General features: G+C 39.5%; 1 protein-coding gene across 8 annotated transcripts in view; it reads left to right on the plus strand.

Annotated features, from left to right (window-relative positions):
- The first annotated feature begins 5,777 nt into the window (after positions 1-5,777).
- Positions 5,778-18,862, plus strand: part of sgip1a (SH3GL interacting endocytic adaptor 1a) — an 89,556-nt gene continuing 76,471 nt past the window's right edge. For 6 of the 8 annotated variants that reach the window (XM_078168936.1, XM_078168942.1, XM_078168944.1 and 3 more), the window contains exons 1-2: positions 5,778-5,921; positions 12,161-12,276. The gene's annotated coding sequence lies outside the window, so the exon portion shown is untranslated. The remainder of the gene's footprint in view (positions 5,922-12,160; positions 12,277-18,862) is intronic. The other 2 variants (XM_078168938.1, XM_078168941.1) reach the window with 1 other exon arrangement.

Consider the following 18,862-nt stretch of genomic DNA (forward strand, 5'->3'; position numbering starts at 1 on the left):
CTGTCTGTGTACAGGATTGTGAGTTTTTAGGAATTCACACCTTGCACTGATTGTGTAACTTGGCACAGCGCGGCTAAGGAATCTGATCTAAGCGAGAGATCACACTTTCAGAGTACATTCAGTACCCAATCTTTCTAGTGTTGGCTAAATGTAACAGCTTGTATTCATTATGGCCGCAAAGGGTTAAATATCCTCTCTTTTAATGCAAATTATGTGGCTCCTGCTTTTGCGTCATTGTGGTTTTATAGCCGACTGTAGGGCCAGCTGGGTCAAATACTGCTGCTCTTGCTCTAAGAGGAATACACTGTTGAAAATGACAAGCTTAGCAATTGATTTTATTGTGCATAAGGAATTATCAAGTTGTCTTACTGCCAGATCATTTTGTGAAGAAAAGATTATTCATATTTTTTCTTTCAAGTCATGGATTGTATATTTTTTTGTGTGTGTGTGTCATTAAGCCAGTTCTACACTGTTGCAAGCAAAGCTGTTTGGTGAAAATAGCTGATGCTGTGCAATGTGGCAAAAATCAAAGATCACAATATTTTTTTACCAAATATCTCGATATCAATATTATGACGATATTGCAGGGTTGACTATTGGTGCTTTCACAAACTATTTATACCATGAGATTTTTGATAAATAGTCATCAATAATGCGGATATCATGACTAAGTGGGTATTGATAATCCAGCAGCTAGAACAGTCTGGTAAGTTCAGAAAATTCCATCACTTTACTGTAATGTAGCTTTTAAAACCAGGTAGAGACAACCACAATACTACAACATCCAAAATCTAAGATGATACCTGGGCTCAACATCACTTTGCCCTATGTGAAAACAGTCAAATTTTACAAATAAATTCATAAAATATATTAGTACATGTACGAGACAAAAATCAGCAGATACAGTTGTCAGTTTCCGCTGTTGCTACAGTGGCTTTCAGGAAAAAGGCAACATGATGCCCCTCTTGGGTCCCCCGAGGCTATATTAACCTTCTAAGTGAAGCAAGTAAATCAGTCCTGTGATGGATACACATGGCTATTTATATCCCCTGAGCCAATTAGAGGAGAGATGATGAAGTGGCTGAAGGTGCAGAGAAACACCACTGACAGCCTGTTTAAAGAACCTTGGCGAGTCCTCATTGTGCTTCCAAAAGTAATGAGAGAGCAGGTGGACACAGCTGGCAGCATTTTGGGGATATAAGCCACCACCTCTAGGTTGTAACCAGAGCATTGGCAACGACTGCTGAGACATTCAGTGGTGCTCGGAAGTCTCAAACATCCAGTAGTGCATCCAGGATTACGCTGGGTAAAAAACGTTTACCACAGACACCAGCCTGGTGGGAGCAGTGGGGTGGGGGAGGTTGATGGCTCCACAGACGTCACATTATTCCTGACAGCAACATGCTCTCTGTTCCTGGAAATGGTTTGGGTGGTCACCATGATGATTTTCAGTTACAGTTTGCACACAACAACATAGTGTCAGGACAGGGTCATCAGTTTACTATAAACCCCTCAGTTTGCTGCAGCACAGGGGTAAAAGTATGATGAAGTCCAATTTAGCTCAAATCAACTGGAAACAACCCCTTCCCCTATTCCACCAACATGGAACCAGTTCTCCATTCTGGTTTCCACACCTAATTTTGAACAATTTAACAATTTCTCAACCATAAATAAATTGGTTTAGAAGTCAAAAAGTTGTGTACAAAGTATAACACTCTGTATATGTTGACTTTAAACATCATAAAAAAGTCAAAAAGTTAGTTCTCAGCTGGCACCAAAAATAGCAGATTTTCCTTGACCTCAAGTGCGAACTGTGACAACATCAGTGGGCGTGTCATATTCTACAGGTTGAAAAGAAAGGATGAGAAGATAAGAGAGAAATCGTCAGACTAAAAAGAGCAGATTATAATGGTTCTCCACAAAAGTGGTGGAAACACCGGCTGGTTTGCTAGACAGCACAAAGGCTCCAAGAGTCCTGAACAAAACCAATTCAAGAACCAGAGCTAATTTCGTGGGAAAGGAGTACCAGGTAGATGACTGATGAAATTGAAATGATGATAGGATTTGCCCAGTGGGCTGAAGGTTTTGACATAGGCCATAAAGGCCAATATTCCTGCTGGGACGTATACAAGACAATGGTCCAGAAAACTTAGCTGATACAGTATCAATATCAGGTATTGAGCAAGCAGCAACTTCCAGGGCAGAAAAATGAAGCCAATGTAGAAGTGCCAAAAACTGCCTCTTGAGGCTGGTTCTAAAGGCCAGGTAATCCCCACAGACCTCCATGTTCAAATGCCTTTACCACAGACATTAACATGTTCACAGCCTGGTAAAAAATAACATTTTCTGTCTCTATAGCCGAGTTTCCCATTCATGGCAACTGTACAGGGTTGATTTTTTACATAATACACCCAGTAAAATTTTATAACAGCTTAAGATTATGCATAATTAAGGGTGTGTCTGCCAGGCACTGCTGCAGTCTATAAGTCAGATCCACCCCTCGCTCCTCCACAGCACCATCCTCTCATTCAAATTTGGTCACTTTTGGCTCAAAAAATCCAAGATGATCATGGCCGAAATGCCAGAGTTGAGGCTTTAAAATGGGAATCCACAAACCAATGAGTGACTCACAGCAGCTACATCCATTATTTTTATAAAGTCTATGGTATTGATTGCTTTCTAAAAATAAAATAGATTAACTGCATCTTAAGCTTGGACTATGCTATTCATCAAAGTTACAAAATACTACATAACAGCAGCATTAGTGACATCAGCACCCCTTCATGCTTTCACAGATTCATGACATTAAAAAAAGCACTGACTGTAACCAACTTCAACCCAGTCACCACGAGAAGTGAAAGGCTGTGGTGTGACCTGTCTGCCCTGTACAAGTCTAGTGAATAGATCTGTCAGTCCATTAAAGCTCTTCCTTTGAATCACTGACATGAACAGACATAAACAACAGTGAGTAATCGTCTCAATTGTCCACTTCTTAGAAAAAGTAGGAGAGAAAAAACTCCCAACTGAAAGCTAGAATGAAGAATGTGTGTTTTTCCATAGCGTGACCAATTTCACAGTCGTTTCTGTTTCCCTTTTCTCTGGTTCTTCCACAGCTGTATCACTAAGCCCTTTGGTTATATTACTCTAAACTTTACAAATCATTTGCTGCTCTCACGCACCCTTCCCAAATCATAGAGGTCTGCAGCACATGGGAACAATTCTTTGGCTTGCGTGAGAGCTCGTGTGATGACACACACGTGTGTATGTGTGTGTGTGTGTGTGTGTGTGTGTGTGGGTGTGTGTGTGTGGGGGTGTGTGTGTGTGTGTGTCCTTCACTTGCTCTCCCGTAATGCCATTTCTTCCAGTAATCTCCTGTACTTCAGAGCATTTATAGTTAATGACAGGCACACACAGGTCAGCTGCAGGGCATGAACCTTGGTCATCTTGTTTAGGACCACATTTTCTGACCACTAGACAACCCTACCATCACAAACAATATTTTTAATGGTTTTCAAAAGTATTACATCACATACAGAAGAGTGGTGTTGCCTACAGCATTACCCTGGAGGCTCCTGTTTGTCAAGTCCAATTTATTCATGTAAGCCAAGTTCATCTGAGAGGACTTTACAGTCTGTACAGCAGACACAACTCAATCAGCTTCAGCTGGGCTTTAACACTTTTCTGAGAAAAATAAATGGGAGAAATTTCAGAACGTGCAACAGAGGAGTGATCCCTCTTTCAGGACAGAAAACAGGCACTATGTGTCATTTGCACAGAGCACAGAGCACACAAACAAAACAACAAATACAATACAGAGACAAAGAACTATAATATACAACAATAAACTCCAAAGCATCAGCGCTACAAGTACCAGATAAACAGAATAACTACTGACTTTCAATACAACCTAAACCTACAAATTCCAAATGTCAACCAAGAGTACACACAGACAAAATGAAGCATTGAGTTCCATTGCAGAAATTTTCTTTTAAGATAAAAAGTTGCAAAGTGTTAAAAGTGTGTGGAGCAAAGAATCTGTATCAGTCTCGACCACAGGCCATCTATGGTTTCCACTCAAAAAAAAATCTTGAGGGAGTATTTATCACTTACTCAACTTTAAGTCATGAGAGTATAGATACCAATATGGCCCTGGTGGATCTTTGAGTTTTGTGCTCCATAATAATAATTAACATAATGTGTCGAGTAGACCACCAGCGTTACTGTCACAGCTGCTTTATACAATATGAGAAATGTCGTAGTGTTGGCTTTTTGAGAAGCAAGACAACAAAATCCAGTCAGGCCTTGGTTTGGCTCCCTGTAGAGCAGGACCTGATTCCTCTCCTTTAAATGCAACCTTTAAGCTCCATTTTCTACTCATTTTCTGAGCTAAATACTGCATTCCCTCTGTTCTCACATTATGTATTATTTCTGTCCCCCTCCTCCTCTGATTCATTCCGACAAGTTGAACTTAGCACGTGCAGTGGCCTGGTCTGGACTCACTGATGAGAGGTAAGGAGAGAAGAGGAGTGAATGTTTCTGACTAACCTGGGTAAAAGTAATGGTTGAAGGTCTTGGACTGGCCTTCCTCTAAGGCACAGGAAGTGGTGCTTTTCATGTATCCAGCAGTGGCATCATCAGAGTCCTGAGTGAGTAAAACAAATGAGAGTGTCAAACCTGAAATAGGAATAAAATACATCTCAGTATGGACCACACTGCTCGACTGACAAGTGGTCCGTGGAAGAAACAGCAATAACTTTATAGCACATAAGATTTCACACACACAAATAAATAAATAAACAAATTAATAGGGATCTTGGGGATTTATTTTTTGACTTCAACTAGAATTAACCTGTTTGACGTTAGAATATTGAACAGCCTCACTAGCATTAACCTGGCCCTGGTAGGCAGGCGCTGATCCACGCAAAAAAATCTATTAGGATGAGTTCAGTTCTCTAAGTGAATGAGTACACGTGCAGAGTGAGAATATAAGCACGAGCGGAAGAGAGATGCAACAAGGTGGGATTTTGACAGGGTTTTTCCTTTCACATCCTATCACAGGGATGACCAAGTCGTCTCTGTCGATCGGGTTGCCATGGCAACTGGGCTTGAGCTGAATACTGAGACACACTCTCTAGACATTTCTCTGTGGGATAACATCGCCACAGTCACATGCAGGAAACATCTCATACAGTCGGCACTGACACAGATAAACTCGGATACATGCAGACACACACAAATTCATGCTTCTGAAGAGCATAACTGTGAATATGGATTGCAACTGATTACAGAACTTGTATAGATTAGCCTACTACTGCAGTACAGGGATAAAATGAAAAATAGAATATAAATTAAAATGAAATAATGGTTTAAGCTTCTCATATGTGAAACTTTGTAGATTTTCTCAGTCTTCTGTAATAGTAAATTAAATTTGGTCTGACAAAACAAGCAATTTAAACACATCACCTGGGGCTCTGGGAATATATTTACTTTTTTTTAGCAGTTTAAAGAGCAAAGGTCTCATTAATAAAATAACCAACAGATTAATGGATTATAAAAATAATAGTGTTGCTGTATATCATAGCCTTTGACAGTCAGATCTCATTTTCATTTTATAGCAACAATAAATCTGAAATAATGTTGAGCAAATCTTTACATTTTCTTGTTTGATTAATGGGGTTTCTGAAGGCCTTTTGGTTTAGGAAAAAAAATATTGAACACATTTGCCAAGAGTCCCAGCAGGTCCCCTCTCACAAACACACACACACCCATTGCCTCTAGGCGTAGTCTAACATACATGCCATGAGTGCAGACCAAAACAGTAACCTGTAGTCGGCACACCATTCATAAGACACTGTATACTTTTGCAAAACAAACAACATTTCTGCATTCTCGTAAAAGAGGAGGATCATCACGCGGATCAGGTACAGTGTGCATGCTCTCGGGCCAAGTTTGGTCTCATACGCTATTAAAAACGTCTGGAAAAAATCAAAGCGAACAGGGAGAGGCGTCCTTGTTATGCAACAGTATTGGGTTGCAAGTCAAAATGTCGTGGTTTGCCGGAGGAAATTACTTTCCTGGACAGTTTCGTTGAATTATTAACCAAGGGGTAGGGTGAGTGAGGGGCTGGTCAGGTGTGTAAATCAGCCTAATCAGGAAAACACATTTACACGTGGCATTTAAATCCCCATATGGCCATTAAGCTTCACTCATGGGTATGAATAATTAGTTAAGTAGTATAATAAATAACCCACAATAATACGACTTATGATGTAACATTGTGATTTAAGAGAACCTGGTAGGTTCTTTCCTTCTTGTGTGTATTACATGCTGCAGTGGGTGTCCTACATGTAACTATACACTGTCCCTGAGGTTCAGTTATGTAACGTTTAAGACTTTGACATATGACACTTAAGACAGCTACCTTTAGTGTCTGCTTTTTCCCCCTGAAATTTTCCCTTGATGCAACCCCACAGGTAATATGATAACACATACCGCTGATTAGATGACATCTAAAGGTCAGTTCAGACTTAAATATTCCACACTGCACATTCAGATATATTTAACACATTTCCAGGTGACATACCTCTGCGCATTTTGTCATAAAGGGATACAAATATATAAAACAAATGTAAATTAAACGTTAATGAAACATTATGTTTTAAAAAAGTCCTTAATAACTAAGCTAGCTGCTGTTAGCAGTTAGCATTGTAGGCTAACTTACATGTAGCCTTACTGATATCAACAACCAACCAACCGTCAAACTGTCAGTGATATTTAGGCTAATAATATTCAAGAGGGCTAACGTCACCCAGCTCTATATTGTTTTATATTTTTGTCAGGAGGTGGCATTAGACACCCTGACTTTTATCACTTAAGTTACCCTACTTGATACTTTGTTCGTCAGTGAACTAAATTAGTTTTTCCACTTTGTTCAGCTAACGTTAGACAACAACAGCAATGGTCCCACATTATGTCGCGATAGAACCGTTAACTATAAATCATATACTTTAGCCGTTACTGGCTGCTAATTGGTTGTGTAACGTTAACAGTTACTCAGAAAACAATTCCCAGTTTTTACCAACTCTATCATCATAGTTTATCACTCACCAGTATCCGGAATGTATGTGTAACTTCCAATGCGTTTTAACACGAAGTTAAAATAAATACGGACATAGACATCTCTATCCGAGCTCAGTCGAAAACTGTTTGCTTCCTTCAATCAAAAACACCTGTGCTGCTTACACTGCTTACACTGGCCTGCCTCAGATAGTACCGTAAACCACCTAGTGGCATGGCGGGGTATTACATTTGAACACAGATCATTTATGGCTCCTACAATAATCCCGGTAGAGGTGAAAAAGAAACAGGGAGCTGCATCGAGTAAGGATTTTTCTTCTTCCAATTTTATTGCAAACAGTAATTTATACAAAGTTAGACATCATAGAAATTGTCCAAAAAATTACAGAGTGAAATCTGATTAATAAGAACAAAAAAACAGACAAACAACATTTAAAATCAAATAGTGGACAAATTGCAAAATTGTAAACAACTATAAGACAAATGGGTTAATTGTTGCAGAATGTACATTGTCCATCTAAGTCATAGCAAACCTAGACACCATTATCTTAGAAAGGTAACGTTAGAAAATGGGCAAAAATTCAAAATTAATCTCTTTCATCTTGTTAGAAATCTTTTCTGCCATTCAGTGTCACATATTTGTGAATTCCACAGTTATTTCCCTCTTGGCGTGATTTTCTTTTTTAGAAGATAAACATTGTTTATTAGTATAGTATTAGTATTAGTCTTAAATTTTTGATATTTATGTAATACAGGTTATAATCTAAATGTATCTTGATAAGACGTGTTTGCATAAACTTGAATCGACTAAGGAGATAAGAGCTACCGTGACGTTACGTTATGTCACTTCCGGCGTCCATCTTTCGATGGCTGAGGAAAGTCGTCGCGCGCAAGTCAGGAGCTCGAGCAAGAGTTAAAATTTCTTATTCTTTACGCTACAGAAAACAGAGTAGCCTACGTTGGTTTTATCTGAACAAATAACAATTTGACGGGTCAAAAGGTTGCCCAAAAAGCGGTAAGGGTTGTTTTTTAATCTTTGAGAAAAAACAATGGCTAACTGTTAATTAGCTAGCTTTATTTCAAACATCAATGTAACCGTTGTAACAGTGTTAAAAAACAAAATGGAGCTAACGTTGTATGAGAAATCCAAATTGCTGCTAGACACTCCCGAAATGAATGTGAACTCATTTTACCACATTGTAACGTTATTTCAAACTTCTGTACAATGTTTTGCCTCAAATTTATTCAAAGAAAAAAAAAACTCCTATAATGTTATTGTCTGAAGTCATGAATGGGCAGGTGTAAAGCAAACTCAGGTAAAATCTTGCCAGCCACAAATACAGTAACGCTAGCAATCCACTATGGTTTAACATGTAAAGTGGTGTGGGAAACCATTTGACACAGCCTGTCACTGTGGATACATCCATGCCTTTCATCAGGCCAGGTCCAGACACAAAACCATTTACACTGATAATGGCATCAACAAAAAACATTAAATTAACTTTGCAAAGTGTATTAATAGTTTGTGTGTAAGAAGAGAAGTAAAGGTGGGCCTTTCTGTAGAGTGAGAGCACTTAATCCTAGCTTAACATTAAACACTATGTGTGTCACATGTGATATTTAACAAGACATGAGGAACTCCCAGAAATTATTTCATGAGCTAACTAATTTTACTAATTTTTATAAAACTCATATTGGGTGGGAATTTACTGTTACTCCACCACTACTGTTCAGCTTCAATAATTTGACCACATCTGAACATTGAAATTGAAAGTGAGTCCAGTCCTTTGTGATAAATGATATCATAGATATAATTTCATGATGGTAATTAAAATCATTTGCCAGAAATTAATTTACAGTAAATGATGTACTTCCCCCATAGCTGCTCTGTGTATTTTTGGACTTTAGCAATGTTCCCGTAACCATGGAGATCCTGTGCAGAACAGCTCACATCCTAGAAATGAAACAGGAAACTGGTACATCATCTTTTATCATACTTGTCTGAGTAATGAAACTGATAAAGGTGGTAAACCCCAAATCTCTGGCGCATGCTGCTGCCACTTGATCTGAACTCATGACTAAGAGCTATTTTGCACTTGCCAGGTGGTGCACTGTTGTTCAGGAAATGAAATCACACCGACTGCACAACCAGGAAGACTAGACATGTGTTTGCCAGAAAATAATTGCAGAGGGTTTTTGACACTCCATACTTCCACTCAGTTCTTACATTTGGCTGAGATCTTAATGAGATCAAAAAGATGTTAGGTAACTTGTTGTGGATGCTGCTTGCAGTGTGAACACAAGCTATGAGTCATTATTTTAAGTCTTGTTTACAGTCTTAGATTTCAAATGTATAACATTAGTTTCTCATCAGTCTGCAGTTCTTTTATGAAAGTTAAGGGGGTATTTTCGGGATTACAAGCCACTGTGGTCTTGACACAGTCAGGTCCTGACATCAGTCACCAAGGGCTTTGAAATCATGGAACCCCTGACAATGCTGAAAATACAGTCAAGACCATCTAGCAGCTAGTTAAAGTTTATTACCAAATGGTGCAATCTGGCACGTGTTAGTAAGGGCTCTAGTAGAGTCGAGAGAGGAGAAGGGGATGAGAACATTTTAAATTTTGTCATCTGAAACAGCCGAGTAATTATGTTTTGGTGTAAGTGTTCTCCAGTCAATTCGTTCAGGTGGATTGGCAAAACTCACTCTATCATGGGGTTTTGCTCAATGGAAAAATAATTACCATTTGTTTACAGAATTAATAATCAATTTGATTAATTATACAGTGTATGTTTTCTAAGAACTGTTCGTTGATGCCAAGGGGAGGTTTGAATCAAATATCAGTGGCGAGACTGCAGTATCAGCATGTGATGTTTGTGTCCAGCTAAAATATTGTCTTTGATTTTGTTATTCACATGGAGCTACACCTGAGTTCTGGGCATTGCTTCCATTCCAGCATTTCCATCCTGTAACAGCGGTGGTCCTGGCATGGACCAGCCACAGTGTGATTACTGCAGTCTGAGTCACGTTCAGCTCATGCATGTTCCGTCTTTAATAGGATATTTTCCCTACATGCTGTGTGTTGATGGTGTACAGTAATGAGGTCAGATACTGTTGACACAGCTTTGTGTTTATTTAAACTAATTCAACTGAAATTAGAGGATACATTTTCAATTTGTGAAATCTGCCTTAAAACAACAGTCACATGCCCACATTGCAACAGGTTTTTCTGACTGTAATCTTTCCTCCTGCTCATACTGGCCATGAAGAGATCTCTTCCCCCATCACGTACACCGAAGAGATCTCTTTAGTGTACGTGACGGGGGACAAAATCCACATATGTGCAAAAACACATTCCAGTTTATCTGTTATAAACATGAGGCTTTGTCTTCTTGAGTAAGACCAGGGTCAGCAACCTTTACTATCAAAAGAGCCATTTTTGACCAAAATAATTAAAAAAAGAATCTGTCTGGAGCCGCAAAACATATTTAAGCTTTATATGAGGGTAACACAGCCTAATAAGTCTAAATTTAGCCTATCAACATTATTAATAGGTCTAAATGAGCATTCATTAATATGTTTTACCACAGGGTGGCTACTCTGTAGTGAGCTCTTTATGATTATGGATAAAAGATGACTGTTACTCATTTACATATTGTTATAGCCACAGGGAGCCACTGGAGAGGAGCCATAGGTTGCCTACTTCTGACTTAGATAAATCCACTGGACATCTTCTAAACTTTCTGTTAGCTCAAAATTACCTCTGACCATTGTTTTAAGACTGATTTTAGAAATGGTGTCCTTTAAGGCGGTGGCTAATGACATTTAGCAGCTGTCTTTAAAGAAAAGCTTTGTTAGCTCTAGCCTTGGGGGCGTCATGGAAGCACAGCTATTCCACCCCAGAGGCTTACTGCATGTGTGAGAGTACAAGTAAAGTAAGTTCATGTAGAGGTTGGGTACATGATATGTGGGAAAAGCTGTGGGGGAGAGAAGGCATTGCCAAGCTTGAGATTGATGACTGAGGAATGAGGTTTCAATTTTAGGTGGGACTTTGCCTGGGAATTCAGCCTGGGAAAATTTCAGATCTCAGTTTCCTGTGTTGAGCTGCGTGCAGCATTATGAGACAAAGGATTGTGCGCTCTGTCAAGAAGACAGTATGTGTCACTAACACACTCTAGCACAGAGGACACTTAAGGGAAACAAATTTTTTAAAGGTGTTTCAAATACTGTAGCAGCCTCAGGTGCCAAGACCATGTTTAATAAGAATATCTGTGAAGTTTTTGTAATATATTTAACATTTATTTCTATGAATACTTAAAAACATATTCAGCTGTTATTTTGCCCTGTTGGGAGAGAGACAAGCAGGGAGCACAAACCTGTTCAGACCTGTTAAAGTTTTACAAGTTAGAATAGTTTGAATAAATAAATAACTTGAAGAACATGAAAACTGTTCTTTTTTTAAACAAAATCCTTATCCCAGTTTGCACAGCAAAAAAAACATTTAAAATGCAAAAAAAAAATGTTAAAAGTGTTAATCTGATTTTGATATTTACAAATGAATTTATAACATCGCAAAAAAGCTGTGCAAGTAAACTAAATGATACCTGCGTCTCCCCTGAATGCTAAAGCAAATAAAAATAAATGATTGTATCCTCAGCTGACTTTCATGGTTAAATAAAGAAAGTGTTGTTGTGCTGTAGGAGACAAGGTGAGTCATTCATGCTGCGTTTGCCATGGACTGTTAATGGGGGAAGCCTCTCTGTATGTGTTTGTGTGGAGGAGCAAAGTATTTCCTGAGAGTATCAGTCATTTAGATATGTCTGCATGCTCAGGAAAACACCATCCATTTCACCAACCAATCCATGAGTTGTATTATGATTTATTTGTACATTTCTGTTTAAGTATAAGACATTAATTATAAGTCACCTTGTTCAGGTTAGTCTGCAAGGTGTCTGATCAGTTAGTTCATTTCAAGGTGTACTTTTACAACAATTTCTAGGACCTCTATGACTACAAGTCAGATGATATATATTTAGATGCATATCATCATATATTTAATCTGATCTTTTTTTTGTGTTGCAGATCACAAATGGACTGCTGTGAAGCAGTAGCTGGCTAAAAAGACCTGAAGATAAAAGCCAAAACATCTTGAGACTACAAATTCCAGCTGATATTCGAATGAGATTTTTCACATTGAGGTAGGTGCAGTTACAAAGAAAGACAGATACAGTATTTTGCCAGTGTATAAAATGGAATTTTAGATGGTGTGCAGTATTTGTGCATCTGTCAGCATCATGAAGCTCAGCTTAATGAAGAGACCTGAAGTGTGTGAGGGGTTTGGTTGAGCTGTGTGTGCGGGGGTGAGCTGCAGCTTTCTGTGAGGAAAAGAGACCGTATGCTTTAGTATGTGACATTAAGGAGATGGTGGGAAGCAAGTCAGTGACGAGTAACAAAGAGCAAGGCATACTGTGCCTTCTTGGTAGAAGTGCTTCTGCATGTATGTGTATGTACATGCACATGGATATTGGAGTGTTTTTATACATACATTTATATTTTCTGATGCTGCTGCATTCTGGCAAAGAAACAGCTCTACCATGGTGGGAATATATAAGGGCATGTCCTACATACACACACTCCCAGGTGGGTCCACAGGACACCTCTTAGTACACCTCAACATAGCTCAGACCAGAAAGGCAAAATGCAGACAGTACCAAGAGAGTTCAGAGTCTCAGAGTCACAGTAGAACGCCCGACTGATTTATTTGTTGCTGTAAATGTATAGCAGATAAATTTATAACTTAACTGTAAAAATATCCTGTCCTGAACATGTCTTTTTGCAAGTGCCAAATTTAAGGGATCTTGCCAATAGTTTTTGTTGAAAAAGAAATAGATAATATGTATATTAGAATCAGCCAGGCTCTACGGTTCACAGTTTTGCCCTAGCAGCGTGCATGCAGTGGACCATTTATCCTCTCTGCAGAAAGTTCTTACAAAGTGACGTTAGGTAGGAAATAAGCAAGTAAAGCTCTTAAAATATTTTTAAAAAAAATATTAGGCCTTTATTTTTTAACATGGTCATAAATTTAAATTTTTCACAAACTTTTTTTTTTAACATTTTATTTAGTGTTCAGTTTTTCAGATAACAGAAGATTCCCTGAGATAGGATCTCTTAAAAATTATATATTTAAAAACAAACAAACAAAACAGAACAAAGCAAAGCATAACAATAAGAGAATATACAATAACAATATACTTGCAGACAATGAAAAAAGAATTACATTAAATTAAATAAACACAAAACTAAAAATAACAAAGGGGGGTTGCATTTACAACAGAGCAGGTTTAGTTACAGAGGAACACAACAATGACATTTTGAGTGATATTCCACTGTTATACAATCTATTACTATTCCCAAACATTTACCATAAACATGTTAATTTATTTCATTTATCAGTCTTTTAGTGTTGTTGCCAAAATGAATCAAGCTCTTCTGTGTGAAACTTACATTTCTGATGTTTATGTTTGAATCTGTAAACCTACCACTGAACCCAAAACTGTCTTTTTATTTTTTTAAAGCTTTCAATTGAAGTTTATGATACCTGTTAACACCCTGAAGTAATCAGCTCCTCAGCAAGATAAAAGGACGGGTAAAAAGTGTAATCCAGATTGCCTCTTATGGCATCTGAAAAACATTTACTATCTGTTGAATCCCCCTATTGTTACCGATTCATTGCACTCAGCTGTAGTGAGGATCTTAGTGTTACATATAATGAAATTGCAGTGAGAACACAGCTGAAATATGCCAAAAAAAATTGCTGTATACTTCGAGGATTACCCATCCACTCCCACCCATTACACAGACATACATGAAAACACACTTTCACGAATTTTGCACCACAGTAGAAGATTCCTACTCCGTTACGGATCCTCTTCCCTCCTGACTCAGGACATGTGGTTGGTCCTAGTTGCGTTCACTGCCTACATGTATTTAAAAGGCCTGTAAAGGAAGGGAGAACAGGAACCATGAACCAACCACCGGAACGGGTGAACCATGATCATCAATCATTTTGTGGACCGTACTATGACAACATATACCTCCTACATCATGAAATGAATCTGCCTCATAACCTGCTATAGTATGTCAGAGGCAGGTTCCTTGTTCTCACCGCTGTCAGATAGAGCAGATCTTAAAAATCTACACTCCTATTTTAAGATGCCTCATGAATTATGGGTTCAGTATTAAATGCGTCACTGGGAGGCCTATCTGGGCTCCTACTGGCACGTCACAGCACACACACACATAACCTATATTAGCAACATTCTCGTGGGTGTCCAGCCAACCTAGAGTGAGCCAGTAAGCAAGCGTAGGCAAGGTTTTCTCTCTTTTTTTGGTCCAGAACTAATTCAACTATGGGGTTTTCTGTTCCCACCTAAGCTCTAGGTTGTGCAGTCATTCAGCTCAATCTCTCCGTTATTGAGGTCATTCACCAGTTAAACAGAGCCAAACCTACTAAATCAAATTAATATCAAGTAAAAGATATTTTGAAATATTTAACTTGATGTTATTTCCTGTTAGGGAGTGACAAACTCATGCCTGCGCTGTTTGTGTTGTCTTTAAAATACTGCTTTGAAACTCCCTGCAGTGAGTTCATCTGGCTCCATTCTGTCATCTCAGCCATGCTGTCCAAGCAAAGGCCGGTACTCTTGGGAGTGGCCTAATTTAAACTTCTCCACTGTTTATAGATATGAGTTGATTGTATAGCAAGTTTGGGCTCTGTTTATTTAGGCTTGGGCCCTGTGTGGAAATGGTAATTGGTGTGAGTAAGAGGAACTTATTGGACCGGTGTTGACATCCTGGAGACCATTAGGAAGACCACAGACCAGACCGGCCCAGTGTCAGAGGGATGAGCTCATCTTTTCCATCCCCTGCTCTGGGGCTGGAGGGGTGGACTTGGTTTTCAGAGGGGGCTTTTAACATGGGGTTGACTCTGGATGGGGTTTGGGGTCAGGGAATAGTGCAGGCTGACAGTGTTTGCTATTAAACTGGTGCTACAGGGCAGGAAGGCAGTGGCAAATGTAGTCATACAAGATTGTAATTTCACAATTCAAGTCTCTGCAAGTTGATTTTCATTTTGTACTCAACTGACCACTTTCAACTGGGCCATTGGGTGGCTGGTGCAAATTCCGACCTAATATCTTCCAGTATGATCAACTATGTTACATACAACGCTTTTTAACAGCTGACTACTGACTGATCACCTGACTTGGCATACATTTCCGTCCAAGCTTACTCCCATCACTTGCTATAAGAATATAAATCTCTGAATCAAAATACCCCCAGTGGCAACAGACTAAACAAGCCAAATCCAGCTATGAGCGGGCAGTCAGCCTCCTCAGCTTCATCAAGTAATTAGGAAGTGGGTGCTAATTACACAGAAAACCTTGCTGCTTGATGTAGTGTGTATGTGTGTGCCTGGCCCCCTGGGCAGGGCAGCAAGTGGGGTAATGACAGAACAGTGCGTCTGGCAGTACTAACAGACAGAGAGTATCAGTAGTGGCTGGATGGCACGTAGGCACTCAACATGGCACCCTGCCACCGCCACGCCTTATCGGCCCGCATGCCTTCCCCTGCCTCTAAGTGGAGAGTGAGTTGTTTTGGTTTGACTGCACTCACTGCTGCCTAATCTGTGGGAGGCTGTGTGTCTGTGTACATTTAATGACTGCTGCTTAATCATCATCCTTCATCAGGGCATTTTGGGGGTGGGCAGAGTTGGAGCAGGGCGGAGGTTTGCAGGGATGTTGCTTTAGCAATGTGCAGGAAATGGCAGGAGGCCTTGAGACATGAGACGTGACAGTTGCAACATGAGCCAAAGGAAGTCCCATGCAGCATGAAGATGACGTTTACTGAGAGGCATCATATCTGTAATACTCCTGCTTTGTGTTGACATTCCTCAAGCTTAGTGTAGATTGATCCAGGTACTCAAGGGCGTCGCATACTTTTAGCTGACAAGGGAAACAATGTTGCATCAGTGCACAAACCTTTGCTGTGGAAGTGAAAGTAATCATATTAATACCACTATTAAAACCCATTTGGGATGCAATGTTTGTTCATCATAAATCCAGTTCAGTTTGTCCAAGTGAAACCATTTATGCTTTGTTAGACAGTGTGGAAGGTGACAAAATGTAAACAAAGTGCATGAATGAATACATATTTACTGCTAAGTGGAGGGGATGAACCAATTTATTAGCCGAACATCAGTTCTGGACAATTTTCATCTTGTTGACTGCCATCGGTTTATCTACAAAATAAGATGACATTCACTGATGGGAGATGTTTAGGCAATTTTGTGCTGCCCAAATGTTGTGTTGATTATTTGCGGTCAACTCAAACAACAGTAACTAGCATGCCCAGCTGCTGATTCGGAGAAAAAACCACAGGCTGGATATGACTCTGACACTGTGGCGTGACATAAGAAGGCAGTGGGTGCTGTATGCACGTGTGATTTGTTTAGAGAAAAAAAAAAGTTGGCCATGTTGGGAGTTTTACACTGTCTTGGAGAAAGATGAGCAACATGTGGTTTTTAAGACATATTTCTTTGCAGAGGCCCCATTGCCAGAAATGAGACCACACCACACTTAGATGTTGGAGAAATAATCACTTCTGTTTTCCAGCACTTGCACGGCATGCAAATACCGAGGCATATGTGCTCCATGCACTAGCACAGGCAGTGAGCGGATCAGTTCTGTGTCTCACATCATGGATCAGCAGAGAAATAAACTCAGCTGAAACAAGGCATAGATGCTCATCTTTAGTAACTGTAGTAAGTTTAGGTATAGGTAGTTTTATAGCAGGTTAAAAAGGCTTTTGAAGCAGAAAAGAATGGATATTATTCTTATAAAAAAGGTTATATTGAAGGCTGTTACATGATTTTCTATGATTGAATTTTTGCTCTTTTAAAGATAGTGTATAGAAGCACTGACTGACTTTAAACCCGTTCAGTTTTTTTAATACTTAAGATTTATAAGTATAAAAGGGGGATTGAATAACAACAGAAACAAGTTAAACAAGGAAAAAAACCTGGTATCTGCAACGGCTATCAGCCAAATTGTTATTTTAAGCGCAGTATTGGCTCAGAATTTCACAACCGATGCATCCCTACTAGCTGGTGTGTCAGTGATGGGTAGTTGTGAGTGAACCTGATGATTTGATAGTAGGAGAAAAGTCACCCTTCTCTCTTCCTGTTGGTTTGGTTCACATCACTGCATGGTCATGTGCCATTGGGCTTTCCCTGCTCCTCACTGCCCTGCTCCTGTAGCACTGAATTAGAGTCATCTCACTTTCACCTCAGTAAATATGGCAAGAGAAGGAACCTCATTGGATTGGTTTCAGCATTTTTTGTCTTTCTTTTCTTTTTTTTATTACAAATTCCAGTGCTTTTTAAAGGTGGAAAGGTGACTTGAGTTTTGCATCCAGGCACATTACCTAGTATCACTCTCTCTGTCTGTTTTAACTGGTCTTGTTGAGGCCTGCAGCCTGTCTGTCTGAAGAATCATGAGATGATGACCTGCATGAGGATAAAATGACTAATCTTTTAATGACTTTAATGATTAATTATTTAGTCTTTAAATTGTCAATAAATATCCTAGAATCCTTTTATGTTTCCAGATTGCTCATGACCAACCGCTAGGAAACTGGAAAAGTTGTTATAATTCACCATGATATGAAATGGAGAAAAGCAGTCAGTCCAGATTTTTTACCCAGAATAGGTTCAGTATTTTTCGACAGGTATCACAATTGCCACTGATTTATTCTTTTGTTGATATGTCTTATGAATTAATCAACAAAAATGTTCTGCACTAGCTGTTATTGGTGCTGAGGGAAGAGCGCTATTTATGCAAGATTGCTGTTTTTGCTTCATGGGGAGATTGAGGATGTAACTAGAACACATTTGATAAACGATCAGCAATTCAGGGACCTGAAGTGGCATCACCATACCTCATCCTCCACTCCCAGTGGTTTTCTGCTTGCCAGATGATAAAGGCAGTTTGCTGCTAAATGCAGATGTCCCTTCTGAACTGTATTCATACAGTAACAGATTGATGACCCATTTGAAAATATCTTGCGTTTTTTGCTGGTGGCGAAGACAGTCCTGGACCTGCAAACAGATGCAGAGAGACATCACGTACAGTACAAAGTAGCCAGACTAGAGCAACACTGCACCCCACAGGCGAAAGGCATGAGCAAAGGTGGGGAGAAAGTAGGTCAGAGGGAGGAAGGTGGAGGGTGTGAGCGTGCGGGAGGGTGTTTGGGTGGGGGGTTAATAGAGACAAGGTGGAGGGTAGGAGAAAGGGAACAAAAGAGCTGTATGGGGAGGGGATAGAGATGAAGATTTGCTTTTTCTTTTGCATCTTTTGAAGTAAACAGGCTCACTTTTCACAAGTTTCTGCCATCTGGGAGGTATATGAAATGTGCCAGAAATAAGAGCATCCTTGCCCATAGTCTATTTCTGAATAGAAAGTGTCTGTCTAAATGCCAGGGAGGCTGCGCTGCTCTTAGGAGAGAGTGTTTTACTGAGATAAGGACCAGAGAACGTGTAAAGCCAAGTACTTGAATGTGACAATGAAGTGAAATGTCGTTGGTGTCACTGCAGGAATCAAGCTTATTTAATGCTACATTATTATAATAGCCAACCTGTGCCACCAGAGACTGTCATAGCTAACACAGGGAGTAGTATTACAGTGAACCTGTTTGTATGTGATTGATGCTGTATCTGGATATTGGGAA

Source organism: Epinephelus lanceolatus, chromosome 6 (assembly GCF_041903045.1).
Source record: "Epinephelus lanceolatus isolate andai-2023 chromosome 6, ASM4190304v1, whole genome shotgun sequence".
Taxonomy (NCBI): Eukaryota; Metazoa; Chordata; class Actinopteri; order Perciformes; family Serranidae; genus Epinephelus; species Epinephelus lanceolatus.